Genomic DNA, 8,739 nt, shown 5'->3' on the forward strand with positions numbered 1-8,739 from the left:
ATACACCCCACCTTTGCATGAAGAAGCTGCTCCCGATGTTCCCTATAAATTCCTTTCCTCTGGTCTTAAACCTGTGCTGCCTTCTTTTTTAGCATCCCCTCCCTGCGAAAAAGACTTATGACCCTCACGATCTTGTATATCCCCATCAGGTCACCCCTCAATTTCCTACTTTTCAGGGAATGAAGTCCTAATCTATGCAACCTCTCCTTGTAACTCAGACCCCAAGTCCGGGCTACATCCTGTTAAATCTTTCTGCATCCCCTTTCTAGTTTAATTACATTTTTCATACAACACGGTGACCAAATCTGAGCACAATACTCAAAGTGCAGCATAACCAATGTCTTGTACAACTGCAGCAAAACCTCCCAAGTCCCATTCTCAGTGTCCTGACTGAAGATGGTCAGAGTGCTAAACGCCCTTTTCACCACCCAAAACAAATGCCCAAATGTCTTTTAAAACAGACCACTCAGGTCCCCTTCAAAACACAAACTGATACTGAAAGGCCTGGATAGAGTGGATGTTTCGACAATGAAGGAGACTTGGAGTGTACAGCCTCAGAATAACAGGATGTCCTTTTAGAACTGAGATGAGGAAGAATTTCTTATGCCGGGAGTGCTGATTCTGTAGACTCTGCTGCCACAGAGAGCTGTGGAGGCCAAGTCATTGGGTGTATTTAAGGCAGATATTGATAGGTTCTTGATTAGCAAGGATTACGGAGAGAAGATGGAAGAACGGGGTTGAAAAAGCCATGATTGAATAACTGAGCAGGCTCAATAAACTGAATGGCCTCACTCTGCTCCAGAATCTTATGGTCCTTCCTCTTCCTTTTAGCATTAGGGGCTCTGGATGAGGTGAGGGAGGAGGTGAAGGGTCAGGAGTAGCACTTGTATCACTTGCAGGGATAAGTGCCAGGACGGAGATTGGTGGGGAGGGATGAATGGACAAGGGAGTCACCGCCATTCTGTCCTTTCACGTGAGGCAATATTTCACCTGCAAATCTGTCAGGGTCATCTACTGTCTCAGCCACTCCCGGTATGACCTCTGCATTGGCGAGACCTGACATTGATTGGGGGCCGGCTTTGTCGATCACCTTTGTCATGCCACAAGTATGATTTCCTGGTGGTCACCCATTTTAATTCTACTTCCCATTCTCATTCCAACATGTTGGTCCACGGCCTCCTCTACTGAAATGATGAGACCACTCTTAAGTTGAAAGAACAGCACCTCATATTATTTGTCTGTAGCCTCCAACCTGATGGCCTGAACATCGATTTCTCTAACATTCAATAATTTCAAACCCCTCCCCCTTCTCTCTTGTTCCATTCCTCATTCTGGCTCCCCTCTTACCCCTTCCTTTCTCCTCATCTACCCATCACCTCCCTCTGGTGCCCCCCCTCTCCTTCTCTTTCTCACATGGTCCACTCCCCTCACCTATCAGATTCCTTCTTACTCAGTCCTTTACCTTTCCCACCTATCACCTCCCAGCTTCTCATTTCTTCACCCTTCCCCCACCCACCTTCCCTCTCACCTGGCTTCATCTAGCTTGTAGCTTGTACTCCTTAGCCTGCCCCCCCCCAAATCTTTTTATTCTGGCTTCTTCCCCTTCCTTTCCAGTCCTGATGAAGGCCCTTGGCCCAAAATGTCAATTGTGTATTCCCTTCTATACAAGTTGCCTGACCTGCTGAGTTCCTCTAGCATTTTCTGTGTTGTTTCTTTTAAAAATCCTCAACCACTTCCTTTGGCAGCTTATTCCATACACTTACCACCCTCTGTGTGAAAAGCTGCCCCTCAGTTTCCTGTTAAACCTTAATCCTATGCCCTCTAGTTTTCAATTCCACAACCCTGGGAATTGCTCTGTCTACAGCAATTTTATACACCTCTCTAAAATCACCTCTCATCCTCTGGTGCTCCAAGGAATGAAGTCCCTACCTCTCCCTGTAACTCAGCCCCTTGAGTGTTGCCAGAATACTCAGAAATCTCCTCTGCACTCTTTCCAGTTAATGACATCTTTCCACAACCTGTTCAGAGTGCTCTCTGTCCCTCAAATCCTGCAGCCCCACAGCCTCTGATATCTCCGCCTGAACCCAAGTGGTCTTGCTCCATCATCCCTGCATTGAACTGTGGTCTGACTCCAGCATTCCATCCCAAGTACCTCAACCCCACAGCCTCTCCCTCCTCATTCAACACACATCGCTTGAAACCAAATCCCTCTGGCCAGGCTTCAGAAAACCTGCCTGCATGCTCATCCAAGGCTCAGGATTGGAATTTCCTCTGCTCCCTAGAATCTTGGCATGTATCACCGTGCGAAGGCTGCCATATAAATGCAAGCTGTTGCGGTCTCCTTTGTCCCTGATAGCCAATTTTCTTTTGTCAGTTGCCACCAAGAGCACGAATGGCCCTGGGACCTATCTGTGCACAGGATGGTCGCCTTATTCACCCACATACCAGGGGGAGCAGCATTTCAGGTAATTAGTGGTATGGGAAGCGGTTCTGAGAGATACACTGTGTGTGTGTTTTTTTTTACCTGCTTTTCATCAGATTTCAATAGGGATTGCTGTCAGCTTCACTCCACTCACTCACCATTTCACCCTGGCAACAGCGAGGTCTCCGTCAGAGTGTTCGCTCTCCAGTTGCTTCTCAGACTACAGAACAGCTGACAGATACCGGCAAGTATCTCTGCTATCGTTGGTGATTAGAGGGTATTAATTATCTATCATGTGCTTTCCCTTCATTCAGGCTGATCTTTGACCTAAAACAATTCACTCCAGAAATGAGCTATTAGTGCCCCCTGAAGTCAGGAGAGAGAGCAGCATGCGTAAACACAGAATAATCTGCAGATGCTGGGGTCAAAGCAACACTCACAACACGCTGGAGGAACGCAGCAGGTCGGGCAGCATCCATGGAAACGATCAGTCAACATTTTGGGCTGAGACCCTTCATCAGGACTGAAGAGGGAAGGGGCAGAGGCCCTATAAAGAAGGTGGGGGGTGGGTGGGAAGGAGAAGGCTGGTAGGTTCCAGGTGAAAAACCAGTAAGGGGAAAGATGAAGGGGTGGGGGAGGGGAAGCAGGGAGGTGATAGGCAGGAAAGGTGAAGAAGGAATAGGGGAAAACACAATGGGTAGTAGAAGGAGGCGGAACCATGAGGGAGGTAGTAGGCAGCTGGGGTAGGGGGCAGAGTGACGTAGGGATAGGGGAAGGGAGGGGGAGGGAATTACCGGAAGTTGGAGAATTCTATGTTCATACCAAGAGGCTGGAGACTACTTAAACGGTATGTGAGGTGTTACTCCTCCAACCTGAGTTTAGCCTCATCACGGCAGTAGAGGAGGCCATGTATGGACATATCTGAATGGGAGTGGGAAGCAGAGTTGAAGTGGGTGACTACTGGGAGATCCCGTCTGTTTTGGTGGACGGAGCGGAGGTGCTCGACGAAGCGGTACCCCAATCTGCGTCTTGTTTCACCGATGTAGAGGAGGCCGCACCGGGAGCACCGGATGCAATAGATGACCCCAACAGACTCACAAGTGAAGTGTTGCCTCACCTGGAAAGACTGTTTGGGGCCCTGAATGGTGGCAAGAGATGAGGTGTAGGGACAGGTGTAGCACTTATGCCTACAGGGATAAGTGCTGGGTGGGAGATCTGTGGGGAGGGACATGTGGATCGGGGAGTCGCGGAGGGACCAAGCACAGGGAATCTGAGGCTTGACCTATGTCAGGAAAAACAGCCAGCTTAATTAAGGCCTCCTCCCACCCCAAACATTCTCTCCCCTCCCCTCTCAAATTGGACAAATTTAAAGATTTGAGAACACGTCACCAAGCTCAAGGATAACTTCCATCCCAATATTTAACAGCTTGAGTACTCGTATCACCAAGCTCGAAGACAGCCTCCATCCCACTATCAGACTCTTGAAGGGAATCATCAAACACTCCAAACTGAACTCTCGAGATCTCCCATACGCCCTGTTGTGGCCCTTGCACTTCGCTGGCCTTCACTGCACTTTCTCTGTATCTGGAACATGATATTCTGCATTCTGTTATTTTTTTCTTGCCTTTCCACCTTAATGTACTGATGTATGGAGTGATTATCTGGACATCATGCAAACAGAAGTTTTTCCCAGTATCTTGGTGCATAGAACAAAAATAAACCAATTCCACTCTAGGTCCTTTTCCCATGTAGAAACTACAAGCCAGAATGAACACAGTTTCAGGACAAAGACCGTGGCACAGCACAGCACCCCGTCAGGAGAAAAGCCACTGCCTCACTGCACCAGAGATCTAGGTTCCATCCTGACCTCAGCTGCATCTGTGTGGAGTCTGCTCAATCTCCCTGAAACCACATGAGTGTTCCAGTTTCCTCCCACATTGCATGGCTAGCTTACTTACCAACTTATAAATTGTCAGCGGTGTGAAGGTGAGGGATAGTGTCTGTGGGTAGCTGATAAAAATGTGGAGTAAATTAACAAGCAAATTATATTGCCCTGTGTCCAGCATAAATCCGGTGCGCTGAATGGCCTTGTTCTCTGTCCTAAGATAATTCTTAATCTCCCAGCGACCTCATCGTGGCCCTTGCACTTTACTTGTCCACCTGCACTACACCTTCTCTGTAACTGTAACACATCATTCTGCATTCTCTTTTCTTTCACTGCCTTGATGTACTTACAGTGTGTACGGCATCACCTGCCAGACTGGCACATCTCGGTACATGTGACAATTACCAATTACCAATACCTCAGCAAGTATTATCAGGCTTTGGAAAGCTGTGCACACACCTCTTGCTCTCTAAGTGTGTGTCCTAATCAGCTTACACTCTTCAACTGCAGTCATATCACCATAAGATATAGAAGTAAATACAGGCTGTTTGGTTCATTGAATACGCTCCATATTCCATCATGGCTAATTTTCTTTCAACCCTATTCTCCAGCCTACTCCCTGTATCCTTTAACCGCCTTCGATGTCTTTCAGCCCTCCACAAAGTACACAGGGAAGCAGTAAAGAAAGTTGGAGCCCCATGCCATTGGGGAAGGTTTGCTGGCTTGGACAGAGGATCAACTGGTGAGCAGCAGGCAGACAGCTGACGTTAATGGGCCAGTTTCAGGTTGAAGAGGTTGTGTTCAGAGGGATACCTCGGGGGCCCCAATCTTCATGATCTGTAAGGTTAGAGGTTCAGTATGTCATCAAACTCTCTGACAAGCTTCTACATTGACTGGTTGCATCATGGTCTGGTGCGGCAATTCAAGTGGGCAGGAACGTAAGTCGTGCAGTCTGTTCAGTACATCATGTGTGCATCCCTCGCCCACCATTGGTAGCATTGTTCATGAGGCATTCCTCAAGAATGCACCATCCATCATCAAAGACCCACCCCATTCAGGCCACGCCATCTTTTCACAGCTGCCATGGGCCAGGAGGTACAAAAGCCTGAAGTCCCATACCACATCCCTTCAACCATTCGGTTGTTTAACCAACCTTCACCATCGTAATCTCTACCTCGGTAGAGCAACACTATGGCCACAATGGACTTTGCTTTTGTTCTAATTATATTTAATGTATGTTTTCCTTGTGAATGTTCTGTCAGTAATGCAATGTGCCTGTGATACTGATGCAACTAAGTTTTTCAATCTACTTGTGTATATGGTGCATGCACTTGTGCATATGACAATACACTTGACTTTGACTTTAGACTTTGAAGCACATCAAGTATTCTCATGGTACAGAGCTGGATGGCAGTGTGGGTTGTCAGAAGGATACAGGGAGCATATAAACGGGTTAAGTGAATAAATGGGAAGTTAGAGATAAAATACAGTATAGAAAGAAATAAGGCCATCTGCTTCAGTAGAAAAAAGAGAAAGATGGGGTGTATTTCAAGTGGTGAGAGATTGCAAAGAGCTCATGTTCAGTGAGACCTTCATGCTTTTGTACAAAATTCATTGAAGGTTAAAGTTCAAATGTTCATCTTATTATCAAAGTATGTATGCAGAATACAACTCTGAAACTTGTCTTCTCCAGATAGCCATAAAATACAGAAAAACATAGCAGTTGAAAGGAAGTCATCAACCACCCCCCCATGTCCTCTAGTTGTAATCTTCTCCCCCTTGCATACAAAGAAAAAGAAACAAAAACTCAGAAACTCCTCCCTCACACAAAAACTAACAGATCATCCACATGAAGAAACAACAAGAACATCAAACCCCAAACCCCCAGCCTGCCAATCGGCAACAAGAAAGAATGAGCAAGAACATGAAATAAAACATCGAACCGAAAGAGGCCAATATGAACTACAGTCCAACCCCTAAATCTCAGAATTTCGATAACATCTCCCTGAGTATCAGGGCCCAGCAGCCCCTCTGAGGGCAGCGACCTGAACCAGCAGCTCCTCCGAGGGCAGGGACTCAAACCAACAGCCTCTCTGAGGGCAGAGACCCGAACCAGCAGCCCCTCCGAGGGCAGTGACTCAAACCAGCAGCCCCTCCAAGGGCAGCGACTCGAACCAACAGCCTCTCTGAGGGCAACGACTCAAACTAGCAGCCCCTCCAAGGGCAGCGACTCAAACCAGCAGCCCCTCTGAGGGCAGCGACTCAAACCAGCAGTCTCTCTGAGGGCAGCGACTCAAACCAGCAGCCTCTCTGAGGGCAGCGACTCGAACCAGCAGCCCCTCCGAGGGCAGTGTCTCAAACCAGCAGCCCCTCCAAGGGCAGCGACTCGAACCAACAGCCTCTCTGAGGGCAGCGACTCAAACTAGCAGCCCCTCCAAGGGCAGCGACTCAAACCAGCAGCCCCTCCGAGGGCAGCGACTCAAACTAGCAGCCCCTCCGAGGGCAGCGACTCAAACCAGCAGCCCCTCCGAGGGCAGCGACTCAAACCAGCAGCCCCTCTGAGGGCAGCGACTCAAACCAGCAGCCCCTCCGAGGGCAGCGACGTGAACCCAGCAGCCCCTCCAAGGGCAGCGACTCAAGCCAGCAGCCCCTCCGAGGGCAGGGACTCAAACCAACAGCCTCTCTGAGGGCAGAGACCCGAACCAGCAGCCCCTCCGAGGGCAGCCACTCGAACCCAGCAGCCTCTCCAAGGGCAGTCACCCCAAACCAGCAGCCTCTCTGAGAACTGCTTGTTCTCCTCTGCATTTTGTAAACACAAAATACTTTGCAGATGCTGGGATCAAAGTAACACTCACAACACGCTGGAGGAACTCAGCAGGTCGGGCAGCATCCGTGGAAACGATCAGTCAACGTTTCGGGACGGAACCCATCGTCAGGACTGTAGAGGGAAGGGGCAGAGGCCCTATAAAGAAGGTGGGGGGAGGCTGGGAAGGATAAGGCTGGTAGGTTCCAGGTGAAAAACCAGTAAGGGGAAAGATAAAGGGGTGGGAGAGGGGAGGCAGGGAGGGGATAGGCAGGAAAGGTGAAGAAGGAATAGGGGAAAACACAATGGGTAGTAGAAGGAGGCAGAACCATGAGGGAGGTGGATAGGCAGGTGCTACACCTGTCCCTACACCTCCTCTCTTGCCGCCATTCAGGGCCCCAAACAGTCCTTCCAAGTGAGACAACACTTCACTTGTGAGTCTGTTGGGGTCATCTATTGCATCCGGTGCTCCCGGTGCGGCCTCCTCTACATCGGTGAAACCCAACGCAGATTGGGGGACCGCTTCGTCGAGCACCTCCACTCCGTCCGCCACAACAGACAGGATCTCCCAGCAGCCACCCACTTCAACTCTGCTTCCCATTCCCATTCAGATATGTCCATACATGGCCTCCTCTACTGCCATGATGAGGCTAAACTCAGGTTGGAGGAGTAACACCTCATATACTGTCTAAGTAGTCTCCAGCCCCTTGATATGAACATAGAATTCTCCAACTTCCGGTAATTCCCTCCCCCTCCCTTCCCCTAATCCCTACGTCACTCTGCCCCCTCCCCCAGCTGCTTATCACCTCCCTCATGGTTCCGCCTCCTTCAGCCCCTCAAAACCCATTGTGTTTTCCCCTATTCCGTCTTCACCTTTCCTGCCTATCCCCTCCCTGCCTCCCCTCCCCCACCCCTTCATCTTTCCCCTTGCTGGTTTTTCACCTGGAACCTACCAGCCTTCTCCTTCCCACCCTCCCCCCACCTTCTTTATAGGGCCTCTGCCCTTTCCATCTTCAGTCCTGATGAAGGGTCTCGGTCCGAAACGTCCACCGATCTTTTCCACGGATGCTGCCCGACCTGCTGAGTTCCTCCAGCATGTTGTGAGTGTTGTCTCCTCTGCATTTGCCTCAATGATTCAATCTTCCTCGACACTTTAATCAATGAGAAATGTAGTTGATCATGGCCCTTTGTCTCGTCTTTATGAGCTTCTCCCCGTGATAGCTCGTGCTCACATTTCTCTCCTGGTGTTTTCTCGGGGACATCAGAGTGCTAGCTCACTCGATCAAACTACAAACTGTAAGTCCCAGGCTCCAACAGCTTCAAAACTTTGTTGCATCTGAAAGGGCTGCTCCTCAAGTTCTGGTTGCATTTCAGCCCCATGCTCCTGATTTTCGGTCACCTGGCAGATGGAGTGGATCACTTAGAAATCTCCTGGTCAGTTTGCTCCTGGGCCTGGCCAAGGTGGCCATTCACTGGTCCAAGCAATGGGCAGTTGAGGCTTTTGCTTGAGCTGACTGCCTGCTCCTCTTCGAGGATACACTGGGTGTACTGGTGGATTTCCAGGACTGGTGGGAACCTTAGGGGCTCGAGTGTGTTTTGGATAGTGATATGTGATTTATAATTAGAAAG

At 49.4% G+C, this 8,739-nt stretch overlaps 1 long non-coding RNA gene across 3 annotated transcripts in view; it reads right to left on the reverse strand.

Moving 5' to 3' along the window:
* The window catches only part of LOC140209323 (uncharacterized), a 99,432-nt gene extending 96,796 nt beyond the window's left edge, over positions 1-2,636 (reverse strand). For 2 of the 3 annotated variants that reach the window (XR_011888977.1, XR_011888976.1), the window contains exon 1: positions 2,581-2,636. This is a non-coding gene — a long non-coding RNA (uncharacterized lncRNA). Of the gene's footprint in view, positions 1-2,524 lie in introns of all 3 variants that reach the window. The other variant, XR_011888978.1, reaches the window with a different exon arrangement.
* Positions 2,637-8,739: the final 6,103 nt, after the last annotated feature.

This window comes from Mobula birostris, chromosome 2 (genome assembly GCF_030028105.1).
Source record: "Mobula birostris isolate sMobBir1 chromosome 2, sMobBir1.hap1, whole genome shotgun sequence".
Taxonomy (NCBI): domain Eukaryota; kingdom Metazoa; phylum Chordata; class Chondrichthyes; order Myliobatiformes; family Myliobatidae; genus Mobula; species Mobula birostris.